Source organism: Schistocerca serialis, chromosome 9 (genome assembly GCF_023864345.2).
Source record: "Schistocerca serialis cubense isolate TAMUIC-IGC-003099 chromosome 9, iqSchSeri2.2, whole genome shotgun sequence".
In the NCBI taxonomy this organism is placed as follows: Eukaryota; Metazoa; Arthropoda; class Insecta; order Orthoptera; family Acrididae; genus Schistocerca; species Schistocerca serialis.
Window position 1 is genome coordinate 484619513 of NC_064646.1, and position 14771 is coordinate 484634283.

Consider the following 14771-nt stretch of genomic DNA (forward strand, 5'->3'; position numbering starts at 1 on the left):
TCTAGTCTCCAGAAAAGTCATTATACTCGAACGTAGTACGTGTTCCAAAATTATACAACTGATCGACTTTAGAGAGACTTCTGCACATCTGTTCGACGTCCCTTCTAGAAAACGGGAATGACCTGTGCCATTTTCCAATCTTTTAGAACGCTACGCTCTTCTAGAGACCTACGGTACACCATAGGATAGTTTACAGAATGGAGCTGCGTGTGGGCCTCGGCAGCAGACACCTTGGTTCATGCATCCGCCGGCCGCGGTGGTCTAGCGGTTCTAGGCGCGCAGTCCGGAACCGCGCGACTGCTACGGTCGCAGGTTCGAATCCTGCCTCGGGCATGGATGTGTGTGATGTCCTTAGGTTAGTTAGGTTTAAGTAGTTCTAAGTTCTAGGGGACTGATGACCACAGATGTTAAGTCCCATAGTGCTCAGAGCCATTTGAACCATTTGAACCATCATGCATCCACTCCGACGTGTCCACCAGCGACGAAGGCTGAAATCTGCACACCAGTACCGCAACTGGACGTCACCCTAGATGCGACAGGTGACTTTTCGAGATGAATCTCGTTTTATGCTCTATCGGAAAGTTAGAGTGCAGGGCGTGAGACGTCTGAAAGCAGCCACCCTGCAGCGAGGAACAAGAGTTATAGTCTGGAGAAATCTTCGTGCTATTCTCTGGGTCATTTTGTCATTTCGGGAAGCACAATGTGTCAACACAAGCATGTATTGATCCTTGGGGCCGTGCCCTCGCCTGCACTCAGTTTGTTTTTCCTCGGAACGATGGCAGCTGCCAGCGGGGCAAAGCAACGTTGTTCGCAGTGCACATGCGTGGTTCAAAGAGCACCAGGATGAGTTTACTGTACTCCAGTGACCATGAAACTCCCCGGATTTAAATCGAATATAGGATCTGTGGGACCATCTCGATCGGACTGTTCGTGCTATGGGTCCTCAACCGAGACACATAGCGCAGCTGGCCACGGCACTCTACATTCCTGTCGGTACCTGCGAGAACCTCAATGGTTCTCTTGCTGCACGTCTTGAGGTACAAAAGGAGGTTTTTCAAGCTTAGACAGTGTATAATTTGTTGTTAATCCTGTAGTTAGTCATTTCTTTTACAGAATAATCTGCAGTGAGACTGGCATTATTTTATTGTCAATCAGTTTGCTGAGTGTACAGTTCTTTTTTATTTCTCCGTGTAGGTAACGCAATTACTCACTCTTTGTTTTGCCATTTAGTATTCTTCGGTGCTTAACAGCGCCCGGAGTGGCAGAAAGTTACTACAAGCATTTAAATGCGTGTTCTAGGGCCGCTGTCATGATTCTTACATTGTGGAGTTAAAGTTTCCAGGGATTTTTAGTTCAGGTCCATTATAGAGTTGATTCAGTCAAGAAAAAGTACAGTAACACAAATTTTTAGTGAACTTTGGCGTTCGGGACTCAATCTTCAGATTTATTTATATACGAGGGTCACTCCAAAGGAAATGCACACTATTTTTTAAAAAATCCATCTTTTATTCTACATGTTTGAAAGTTTTACATCGTGTAGATACATCCTTTAGGAACAATATTTTCATTTCTCCACATAATTTCCAACCCTCTCAACTGCTTTACGCCATCTTTGAACCAGCGCCTGCATATCCGCACGGTAAAGTTCTGGACCAACCTGTTGGAGCCACTGTTTGGCAGCGTGCGCAAGCGAGTCATCATCTTCAAACCTTGTTCCATGAAGAGAGTCTTTCAGTTTCCCAAAGAGGTGATAGTCATATGGAGCCAGGTCAGGACTGTAAGGCGGGTGTTTCAGTGTTGTCCATCCGAGTTTTGTGATAGCTTCCATGGTTTTTTGACTGACATGTGGCCGTGCAATGTTGTGAAACAGCAAAGCATCCTGCTTTTGCCGATGTGGTCGAACACGACTCAGTCAAAGTTTCTTCAGTGTCGTCACATATGCATCAGAATTTATGGTGGTTCCACTTGGCATGATGTCCACAAGCAAGAGCGCTTCGGAATCGAAAAACACCGTAGCCATAACTTTTCCAGCAGAAGGTGTGACTTTGAACTTTTTTTTCTTATGTGAATTTGCATGATGCCACTCCAATGATTGCCTCTTCGTCTCTGGTGAAAAATCATGGTACCATGTTCATCACCTGTAACAATTCTTCCAAGAAATTCATCTCCACGATTCTCGTACTGTTCCAAAACTTCGTACTATTTTTCTTGTTTCTTTGTGAGCCACTGTCAACATCCTGGGAACCCACCTGGCACAAAACCTTTTTTAACGCCAACACTTTCAGTATTCTGCAAACACTCCCTTCCCCTATCCCAACGTAGCGTCTGTCAGCAGTCACCAATTCGTTAACTCTCTGCACATTGTCTGGAGTGTGTGCAGTACGAGACCTGCCGCTGCGAGGACAATCCTCGATATTGCCGTGCCCGCTTTCATTACGTAACCTGCTTGCCCACCGACTAACTGTACTGCGATCGACAGCAGCCTCTCCATACAAATTTTTCAACCTCTTGTGGATGTTTCCCACTGTCTCGTTTTCACAGCACATTGATTTTGACGAACGTCAAGTGTAGCAGCGATCTTGAAGACATGCTGTGAGGCGCCACTCACGGTAACAGGTTGAACTAAGTTTGAAAACAAGCAGGAAGGATGTATCTACACACTGTAAAACTTTCACACATGCAGAATGAAAACTGTATTTTTACAAAAATAGTGTGCATTTCTTTTGGAGTGACCCTCGTATTTTAGACAGGGACGTTCCACAAAGTGATAACTGACACATTGTGACTGTCCGCTCGTTTTTGGTTTACGGTAAGTTCGTAAACAGGTCCAGGTGTCAATAATGGGATGTGGTCTGAAAATCAGCAGAGTGTGTGCTATTTGTCATCGTGGGGCTTGTCAAGTGGTCGTCCCTCGGGAAAAGTGGAGAAGGCGTACGGGTGAGTGTTGTACGATTACAATTCGACCGGCCGAGCGTGAAAGCGCGGACGAGAATCGCCGAGCGGCCTAGGTGTGCGTGCGGCTGGGCTGTCCCAGCGCGCAGGGCGCAGGGCGAAGGGCAGAATGGGCGGCAAGCGCTCCCGCGGGGCCGGCCCGCTGCAGTGATGACGCCGCAGGCCGCAGCTGTCGTCCCCAGAGGCTGCAGCGCCGCCGCCGCGAGGTTAGTCACGACGCTGTCAGCCGCAGAGCAGCGATTAAAGGCGGGGGCGGCTGCGAGCTGCAGCTGACGTGCGGGCGGCGGCCGCACAGCAAGTGGCGGCACTGCGGCGACGCGCACTTGCCTGTTATCGGCCACGAGATCCACATGAAACACGCTAACCTTTTCACTACCACAGTCTTGAAAAGAAGTCACAAGAGTTCCTGGCAGATTATAACTGTGTGCCGGACAGATACTCGAACTCGGGACCTTTGCCTTTCGCGGGCAAGTGCTGGCAGAAGTAAAGCTGTGAGGACAGGGCGTGAGTCGTGCTTGGGTAGCTCAGTTGGTAGAGCACTTGCCCGCGAAAGGCAAAGGTCCCGAGTTCGAGTCTCGGTCCGGGACACAGTTTTCATCTGCCAGGAAGTTTCATATCAGCGCACACTCCGCTGCAGAGTGAAAATCTCATTCTGGAAACAGCCCCTAGGCTGTGGCTAAGCCATGTCTCCGCAATGTCCTTTCTTTCAGGAGTGCGAGTTCTGCAAGGTTCGGCCGGCCGGAGTGGCCGAGCGGTTCTAGGCGCTACAGTCTGGAACCGCGCGACCGCTAATGTCGCAGGTTCGAATCCTGCCTCGGGCATGGATGTGTGTGATGTCCTTAGGTTAGTTAGGTTTAAGTAGTTCTAAGTTCTAGGGGACTGATGACCACAGCAGTTGAGTCCCATAGTGCTCAGAGCCATTTGAACCATTTTGAACTGATGACCTCAGAAGTTAAGTCCCATAGTGCCAGAGCCATTTGAAGTTTTTTTTTCTTTTTTTTTTTTTTAAAGGTTCGCAAGAGAGCTTATGTAAAGTTTGTAAGGTAGGAGACGAGGTACTGGCAGAAGTAAAGCTGTGAGGACGGGACGTGAGTCGTGCTTGGGTAGCTCAGATGGTAGAGCACTTGCCCGCGAAGGGCAAAGGTCCCGAGTCGAGTCTCGGTCCGGCGCACAGTTTTAATCTGCCAGGAAGTTTAATATCAGCACACACTCCGCTGCAGAGTGAAAATCTCATTCTAGTCACAAGAGGCTTGCGCACAGCCATCCCACTGTTTCACGAGCCGAAATGTCCCCTGTTCCCAGAATTACTGTGCCTGTGTCCAGTTCGTCGTCCGAGTTCAAGCGCTTCCCATTGAGAACACACGGAAGTTGCACGGTTACAAGTCCGGGCTGTAGGGCGGATGCACAAAGTGCCCCCACTTGAACTTCGCCATTGCACCTTGCGTGACGTCAGAGACGTTTGGACGCTCTTTATCTTGGAGCAGAATCACGTCGTCCCCGAACAGCCTAGGCCGTTTTCTATGAACCTGTATAGGCTATATGGTGTGTAGCACAGTACTCTTCACTTTTAATGATTTTTCCGTGATCGAGAAATTCGATGTGTATCGGCCTTGGGACGTCAAAAACGATGGCAAGCATCGCCATGCCTACTGAAGGCATAGCTTTGAATTCTGTAAGGGGACACGGTGATACATGATTCCACTGCATGCTGTTCAGCTTTCCTCTGGCTTGAACTGATGGCACTGTCTTTCATCACTGGCGATGATCCATGCCAGGAAAGCAGGGGTTTGTGATAGTGGAACAAGTGAATGGGGGGCTCCATATGGTTTCCAAATTGTGCGGCGACCGTAAACCATAAAATTACCAAATAAGCAGCAACCAGTCGCAAGACAGTCTTGAAGACAGTGTTATTACTCACGGAACGTACACGTTGAAAGCACCGATGATGGCAGTTGAAATCGATTTGCAAAAGTAAATAAAGAAAACATGATCTTGCGACTGGTTGCTGCTTATTTGGTAATTTTAACTGAACAAATATTGCAGTGTGCAATACGTAGTTACATTTGGGGTTTGCTGGGATTCTTCACAACCCAGTGCACGCACACTTCCCAGTAACTCAACCTGTCATGCACAGTTGTCCACGCCGTTACAACACTGGGGCCCACCATCACTGAAAAAATTCGCATTGTGACACGTCAATCACTTGCCACCACGCTGTACAACGTGTCTATGAGTTCGGCTGTCATTACCGCGTCTACCTGGCCTTGTCTCGGATCATCACTGAAATACTCCCGGCCCTCACATTGACCGGCACTCCACAGTCACACTGAATTGTCGGACACACAGTCTCTCCCGTGTACGGCCACCATCTAGCAATGAATATTGGCCACTTTAACCGCTTTCGCAGTTATAAATCTGATAACACCTCGCAGATCATCAGGCGTTGAATTTTACAATGTGAACGCCATGATGTCCTCACCCATTTTGTCGCGTCAAGTAGCCGGAACACAAAACTACCTGCTTGCGTCCTGTTCATGTGCCCGCGCATGGTGGCGACCACATTCGCGTCCCTGGATGTCTCACTACACTATCCCAAAGCGGCGTATGCAAGTTTCAACCGGTGAGGATGTTACAACGTTTTGTATCTTTTCATTTGAGCACTCCTTATCGGAGGTCCTGAGGAAATTTGCTGCATGCTATTTGCCATGTATCGCTGTAGCACAGGTAAAGGGAAGTCTGCTAAACGTTTACAGAATTATTATAATAACAGATTGCACCTGTATGTTGTGCTGTCTGCAAGTTATATTGTTACCCCCGTGTTTCGAATCCCCACATCGAATTATTTCGCGTCTGCAGACAGGTAACCGAGTAAACGATTTGAAAAGTGGTCTGCAGTCGTGTCTTCTTAGACAAGTCGTGCCAGTGAACTGCACGCAAGTATTGGCGTTTACCCGTCGCAAATGGCGCCCATACTGAGCACTTGTAGTGTGAGTTAAGGGCCAGGAGAGATGCTCTGTCCACTGATATTTGTCTATTTTCTGCGCAGTTGGCTTCTGTGACTCTGATGGTGGACCTGTACATCCCCACGGCGGGAAATATTCTTTCACATTGTTGTCTCTTACCATTACGTTAAAAAATTTAATATAAAAACGAGCTGTGATCGCATGTAACTCGCTAAAATACAAAATTTATTAAACAAGTTGTAACAACAACGACGCTGTACTATTGTAGATATAAGTAATTTTTTTTTACTGAATTTTCGATAAACTTGTGTAATTGATGTTCTGATTTCATTTCTTTTTTGTTTCATGTCATTATGTTAAGAAAACTGTAAATAAGTCTCAATGTGAATATTAATGTTTATGCCAAATGTCAAGCAATATTGTAATAGAATTGAAATGTAACAAATGTTGAAACTGTTGTAAGATGTTTAAAATTGTAACCGTGCGTCTGCTCCATACGTAGGCAATGTGTTAGGATATATAAAATGCAAAACGTCGGGTGAATACCCGGTCTGTCAGGAAGCGGTAAAAGGTGGATGGCAGGCGAGAGCGGGAAAATGCACGCGGGCACTGCAGACACAACGGGCTCAGTAGTAGTAGTTGGAATTTGGCACTGGTTTGAGCAACACCTTCTGGAGCGAGGAGGCTCTCCTGGAAGACGTAGTTTCTCTGAGCGCCTCGGGTATGCCGTTCCAACGCCCACACAGTATGCCGAAATTCCATAGGCACCAAATGGAAAACTACTGCGAGGCCAAGAAGAATTAAAGTGCCGATACGTCAAGAGCCATAGCTGTGGTTGCATGTGTGCTCTGTGCCTCGTCATTTCACCGCCCGCCAACTGCCGCATCGATAATAGCAGGTTGAAACTTTTAGTACTGTATTCGTATGGATCAGAGAGTGAACTGTGCAATAATAACCTAAATTTTACCAGAACTTTCCCATCATTTAATTATCCTCACAACTAGCCTAATGTTGTGCAATCCGAGTGTCCCAAAATAAAAATTAAAATTTGTGTTGATAATAATTATTTGCAGAACTACCTATGTTAGAATGGTGTTTAAAGAAATGTTTTGTTAATGAACCAATAAATGAGTAACGAAGGTCTAACGAAGTTGAAAGATAACTTTAATATTGATATAGCAATGAAGTTCATTATTCCGAGACAGATATAAAGGTATTGAAATGAGCAGTAAATAAGATGAAAAGAGTAGTAACTTATATACTGGAAATCTTGAACGCATAATAAATTCAGTAATCATTTTTTTAAATACAGTTATCGTAACAGAGTCTGGGTCCCCCCACCCTTTTTTTTCATTTGAATTCTGAAGTGTTCTAAATTGGTTTGACCATCAAAAGTTAAAGTCAATATAAAAGTCAAAATTTATCAGTGTTTTATCTTTATCAAAATTGACATTTTGTGTGAGGCACGAAAGTGCTATTTCTAGGGTAACCTATGCCCGATTTTAATCAGATTAATAGACGGTATAAAGTGTTGTAGTAAACATTATAGTGTAGTGTTATGTATTCATGGTTTTTCCATATCAGTACAGAACGTGAAACTACCAATTCAATAGATTTTCTGGTTCTAAAATTCTACTATATTATGCAGTGTTGCTACTTGTTGTTTTGTTTTGCATGAATATATACCAACTTGTACAGGGAAGAAACTCAGTTAATGCCTAATTAGGCTGGCGACCGTTTTATTATCAAATTGGTAGCATCTTCAGTGTTGCTTTTGGTCCATCCTGACGTGTAATTGCATTTCGGACTTACTTGACGGATCATTATTATTACAGAGTGGGTGTAAGTCTGATTTGCCACCATTTAGGCATACGCAGTCGATAACTGTACGAAAATCCTTTCTCATAAGGTGAACCCCGCTCACTTACCATAGCACAGGCTTTAGTGAGTACTGTGTCACGCGGAGGTTGGAAAGTTACCTGCTTCGAACACGGTACGATAATCTTATGACCTTTAAAATTCTGTGACTGATACGACGTCTGCTGTGCAGCGAGCTATCTTAATTTAAGTATTAACTGTATTTTTCTTACTTGTCACTTCTTCTTCCGTGTGTATTTGCTTTTAGGAAGCTTTAATTGTCGGGTGCTATTAATAGTGTTCCATAGATTTCGTGTTTGTTTTGAATACAGTCAGAGAGAATCCCTTTAGTCAGCCATAGCGCCAGTAGAGTCAGTGTCGTCGTAACTGCCGTCTGCTTCACGTCTGCTGTGCAGCGAGCTACCTTAATTTAAGTATTAACTGTATTTTTCTTACTTGTCACTTCTTCTTCCGTGTGTATTTGCTTTTAGGAAGCTTTGATTGTCGGGTGCTATTAATAGTGTTCCATAGATTTCGTGTTTGTTTTGAATACAGTCAGAGAGTCCCTTTAGTCAACCATAGTGCCAGTAGTGCTAGTGTTTGTTTTCAATACAGTCCAGAGACAGGTAGTGCTATTTTCATTGTTTTCTACAGGAAGTGCCTAGCAACCACAGTTTAGTGAATAAACAGCCGCCTTTAGTGAGTTAGCAGTCTAGTTAAAGGTTGATTAACTCTCTTCAGTAAATTGATTCCTTAGGATGGATAGGATGTGTGACTGCTGTGTACGGACGCAGGAGGAGCTGGCCACTGTTCGCGAACTGCTGAGCGTGTTGATGGCCGCGGTCAGCCGTCTTCAGGCTGCTGCCTCGGAGTGTAGCGGCAGTGGGGAGTCTGGTGCGTCGCAAGGTACACCCCAGGTGTTACATGCTTCACCCACTGCCCCTGCTGTCGAGACATCTTCGCGTGTACTGGGCGCGGTTGGGCCACCCTCTCCCCAAGGGGAGTGGCGGGTTCAGCGGCGTTCGCGGCGCACGAGGCGGAGGGTCAATGTGGAGGCTGGCCGTGTGGCATCGCCCGCTCTGCCTGTGAGTGGACGTGTGGCTGCTCCTCCAGCAAGGTCCGAGCAGGCACACGGGGGGAGGGGTTTATTAGTTATTGGGAGCTCCAACGTTAGGCGGGTGATGGAGCCCCTTAGGGAAATAGCGGGAAGGTCGAGGAAGAAGGCCAGTGTTCACTCTGTCTGCTTGCCGGGGGGTCTCATCCGAGATGTGGAGGCCCTGCCGGCGGCGATAGAGGGCACTGGGTGCACCCGACTGCAAATTGTTGCTCATGTCGGCACCAATGACTCCTGCCGTCTGGGTTCAGAGGTCATCCTCAGTTCGTACAGGCGGTTGGCGGAATTGGTGAAGGCGGAAAGCCTCGCTCGCGGGGTGAAATCAGAGCTAACTATTTGTAGTATCGTTCCCAGAACCGATCGCGGTCCACTGGTTTGGAACCGAGTGGAAGGCTTAAACCAGAGGCTCAGACGATTCTGCGGAGATCTGGGGTGTAAATTTCTCGACCTCCGCTATCGGGTGGAGAAATGTAGGGTCCCCCTGAATAGGTCAGGCGTGCACTACACACCGGAAGCGGCTACAAGGGTAGCGGAGTACGTGTGGAATGCACATGTGGGTTTTTTAGGTTAGATACTTCCCTCCCTAGGTCCGAAAGGCGCCTCCTGAGACGCGACAAGGTAGGAGTAGGCAAAATGCAACAGGGAATAACAGTATTAATGTGCTAATAGTAAACTGCAGGAGCGTCTACAGAAAGGTCCCAGAACTGCTCTAATTAATAAACGGTCACAACGCCCATATAGTACTAGGGACAGAAAGTTGGTATACCGCAGAGACAGGCTGGACAGTGAAGGGGGAGGCGTGTTTATAGCGATAAGAAGTGCAATAGTATCGAAGGAAATTGACGGAGATCCGAAATGTGAAATGATTTGGGTGAAGGTCACGGTTAAAGCAGGCTCAGACATGGTAATTGGATGTCTCTATAGGCCCCCTGGCTCAGCAGCTGTTGTGGCTGAGCACCTGAAGGATAATTTGGAAAATATTTCGAGTAGATTTCCCCACCATGTTATAGTTCTGGGTGGAGATTTTAATTTGCCGGATATAGAGTGGGAGACTCAGACGTTCATAACGAGTGGGGGCAAAGAATCCAGTGAAATTTTTTTAAGTGCTTTGTCTGAAAAGCAGTTAAACAGAGAACCGACTCGTGGCGATAACATATTAGACCTTCTGGTGACAAACAGACCCGAACTATTTGAAAAAGTTAACGCAGAACAGGGAATCAGCGATCATAAAGCGGTTATGGCATCGATGATTTCAGCCGTAAATAGGAATATTAAAAAGGGTAGGAAGATTTTTCTGTTTACAAAAAGTGACAAAAAGCAGATTTCAGAGTACCTGTTGGCTCAACACAAAAGTTTTGTCTCAAGTGTTGAGGATCAGTGGACAAAGTTCAAAACCGTCGTACATAATGCGTTAGATGAGTATGTGCCAAGCAAGATCGTAAGAGATGGAAAAGAGCCACCGTGGTACAACAACCGACTTAGAAAACTGCTGCGGAAGCAAAGGGAACTTCACAGCAAACATAAACATAGCCAAAGCCTTGCAGACAAACAAAAATTACGCGAAGCGAAATGTAGTGTGAGGAGGGCTATGCGAGAGGCGTTCAATGAATTCGAAAGTAAAGTTCTATGTACTGACTGGGCAGAAAATCCTAAGAAATTTTAGTCTTATGTCAAAGCGGTAGGTGGGTCAAAACAAAATGTCCAGACACTCTGTGACCAAAATGGTACTGAAACAGAGGATGACAGACTAAAGGCCGAAATACTAAATGTCTTTTTCCAAAGTTATTTCACAGAGGAAGATTGGACTGTAGTTCCTTCTCTAGATTGTCGCACAGATGACAAAATGGTAGATATCGAAATACGCGACAGAGTGATAGAGAAACAATTAAAATCGCTCAAAAGAGGAAAGGCCTCTGGACCTGATGGGACACCAGTTCAATTTTACACAGAGTACGCGAAGGAACTTGCCCCCCTTCTTGCAGCGGTGTACCGTAGGTCTCTAGAAAAGCGTGGCGTTTCAAAGCATTGGAAAAGGGCACAGGTCATCCCCGTTTTCAAGAAGGGACGTCGAGCAGATGTGCAGAACTATAGCCCTGTATCTCTAACGTCGATCAGTTGTAGAATTTTGGAACACGTATTGTGTTCGAGTATAATGACTTTTCTGGAGACAAGAAATCTACTCTGTAGGAATCAGCATGGGTTTCGAAAAAGACGGTCATGTGAAACCCAGCTCGCGCTATTCGTCCACGAGACTCAGAGGGCCATAGACACGGGTTCACAGGTAGATGCCGTGTTTCTTGACTTCCGCAAGGCGTTCGATACAGTTCCCCACAGTCGTTTAATGAACAAAGTAAGAGCATATGGACTATCAGACCAATTGTGTGATTGGATTGAGGAGTTCCTAGATAACAGGACGCAGCATGTCATTCTCTATGGAGAGAAGTCTTCCGAAGTAAGAGTGATTTCAGGTGTGCCGCAGGGGAGTGTCATAGGACCGTTGCTATTCACAATATACATAAATGACCTTGTGGATGACATCGGAAGTTCACTGAGGCTTTTTGTGGATGATGATGTGGTGTATCGAGAGGTTGTAACAATGGAAAATTGTACTGAAATGCAGGAGGATCTGCAGCGAATTGACGCATGGTGCAGGAAATGGGAATTTAGACAAGTGTAATGTGCTGCGAATACACAGAAAGATAGATCGTTTGTCATTTAGCTACAAAATAGCAGGTCAGCAACTGGAAGCAGTTAATACCATAAATTATCTGGGAGTACGCATTAGGAGTGATTTAAAATGGAATGATCATATAATGTTGATCGTCGGTAAAGCAGATGCCAGACTGAGATTCATTGGAAGAATCCTAAGGAAATGCAATCCGAAAACAAAGGAAGTAGGTTACAGTACGCTTGTTCGCCCACTGCTTGAATACTGCTCAGCAGTGTGGGATCCGTACCAGATAGGGTTGATAGAAGATATAGAGAAGATCCAACGGAGAGCAGCGCGCTTCGTTACAGGATCATTTAGTAATCGCGAAAGCGTTACGGAGATGATAGATAAACTCCAGTGGAAGACTCTGCAGGAGAGACGCTCAGTAGCTCGGTACGGGCTTTTGTCAAAGTTTCGAGAACATACCTTCACCGAAGAGTCAAGCAGTATATTGCTCCCTCCTACGTATATCTCGCGAAGAGACCATGAGGATAAAATCAGAGAGATTAGAGCCCACACAGAGGCATACCGACAATCCTTCTTTCCACGAACAATACGAGACTGGAATAGAAGGGAGAACCGATACAGGTACTCAAGGTACCCTCCGCCACACACCGACAGGTGGCTTGCGGAGTACGGATGTAGATGTACATGTACATGTAGACGTTTCAGAGGACGAGACTTAGGTAGACACTGAGGTGACAAACGTCATGAAGACCTTCTATTATCTTGTTGGACCTCCTTTTGCCCGGCATAGTGATGCAGCTCTTCGTGGCATGGACTCAATAAATCATTGGAAACATCCTGCAGAAATGTTAAGCCATGCTTCCTCTATAGCCGTAAATAATTACAAAAGTGTTTCTAGTGTATGATTTTGTGCGCGATCTGACCTCTCAACTAATTTGCATGTCGCAGTTCGTTCGAACTGTCCAGGATGTACTTGATACCAGTTGCGAACAATTGTGGCCCAAAGCCACTTCGGATTGTCATCCATAAAAATTCCATCATTATGTGGGAATATAGAGTCCAGTAATGGCTGCAAATGGTCTGCAAGTAGCCGAACAGAACCATTTCCAGTTAATGATCGGTTGAGCTAAACCAGAAGACCCAGTTAATTCTATGTAAACACTGCCCACACCATTATAGGGCCACCACCAGCTGGCACAGTGCCTTGTTGACAATCTGAGTTCATGGCTTCGTCAGGTCTGCGCCTCACTCGAATCCTATCATCAGCTCTAATCAACTGGAATCTGTAACCTGACCAGGCCACGGTTTTCCAGTCGCCTAGGCTCGAATCGACATGGTCACGAGCCCAGGAGACGCGCAGCGGGCGATGTCGTGCTGTTAGAAAAAGCACTCGCGTCGGTCGTCTGTTGCCATAGTCCATTAACGCCAAATTTCGCCGCACCGTCCGAACGGATACGATCGTCGTACTTTCCACATTGATTTTTACTGTTATTTCACGCAGTGTTCACGCATGGTGAGAGGTAATAGCTGAAATTTGGTATGCTCGGCACACTGTTGAGACAGTGGGTCTCGGAACATTGAATTCCCTAACATTTTCGAAATGGAATGACCTATGCGTCCAATTCCAATTACCATTCCGCTTTCAAAGTGCGTGCGACCATAATCACGTCGCAAATCTTTTCACTTGAATCACCTGACTAGAAGTGATAGCTCCACCAATGCACTGCTCTTTCATACGTTGTTTACACGATAGTGCCGGCACCTTTATATGCCCATATCGGTATCCCATCTCAGTGTATGCTAATTTGAGTAATGTAACTAGTTCAAAGTACGCTTCCATATCTACCCACAATGTGGACTGGAGAGAGAGTGGCATAAGCAGCTCACTATGTAGCGTTGATAAACACTGCGTGGACCAGCAGAGCAAAAATCAAGCAGTTGAGCAGCGAAGGCTGTGCCCTCTGTCTCCCACTTAACGTCATACACAGCCAGTGGGTGGTATGACATAATGGTATAATAAGATTGCAATAAAATGTATTGACGTAGCTGTAATAGCAAAAAGAACATAAAAATGGGACGATATATGAATTATGCAGTGAAGAAAATCTTTATTTACGACCGAAAATCTTTATTTACGACCTAGAATCGAAAGGAAGAAATATCCCATAAAACGCTGTATTTCGCATAGGCGTCCTCTCTGTAGGAGGTTGCAGTAGTCCAAAGATAGTTCACAAGACGCCAGTGGTTACCTAGGAGACGAAATCTGAATCGACATATGCTGTTAGCGATCAGCGGCAGTATGGAATCAGTGAAAGCCTGACGCAAGCTAAAATAAACAGGAAATCGGTCGTATGATCCAGTGCCACTGCTAATAAGAAACATTAATCTTAAATTGTGCGTCAAAATACATCGTAAAATGAAAGTGGAGTTGCGTAAGCTGATGTGTAACCCGTAACGGTATAAACAGAAGTGCAGCTTACATATTCTTCTGTCTTACATGCAATCCTAGATTATTTTTATTTAAAAAAATATCTTCATTAATTTTGACCTATGTCACGGAGAGTTTCAACATAATGAAAGACATGAGACAAGGAGATGGTGTATCAGCAAAAGGTGTTGTTTAAGGTGGCTCTCGAAAACATCAAGAGGAAATTTTAAATAAGGATTTCAAAGGGATCGAAGTCGAACTTGAGAAAAACGCACACATCTCTTTTGCCGATGACGTTGCCCAGTTGTCCAGATCTAAGGATTAACTGATGCGGATGAACGGCAACGAGTAGGCGGCAGCCAGTAAGACCCGTGTTCTGCTGAATTAATCGAAGGCCGAGCACCTGCTGATGAACACAACTCGCGTCATTTCACGAAGTGCCTCCAGCGGCAGGTAGTGTGAACCGAATCCTACAAACAATGTATAGCGTGAGACGCAAAAGAAAACGAGAGTCCAAACTGCATGCCGATCGAACCTCAGTCTGTCAGTTTGTTAAACGTCGCAGCCTGTTTAGGAATTTAGAGCCCTAGCTGTGTCAAACACTGGTCCAACCTTTACGGCAGTATGTTCGTGAAATACGGAGCGTGAAGAAAACGGACTTGATAATCTTTTAGATTTCGAGCGATAAGTATGAAGCAAGACTAATGGTCCGGTACAAGATGAAATGACCGGGCATGAAGGAGCCGGAATGACTGTGAGCTGGATGAAATCTACAAGTTC

General features: G+C 45.6%; 1 non-coding gene across 1 annotated transcript; it reads left to right on the forward strand.

Moving 5' to 3' along the window:
• Positions 1-3465: 3465 nt before the first annotated feature.
• Trnas-cga (transfer RNA serine (anticodon CGA)) lies at positions 3466-3540 on the forward strand. Its single transcript has one exon. It is a non-coding gene; the product is annotated as a tRNA-Ser (tRNA).
• Positions 3541-14771: the final 11231 nt, after the last annotated feature.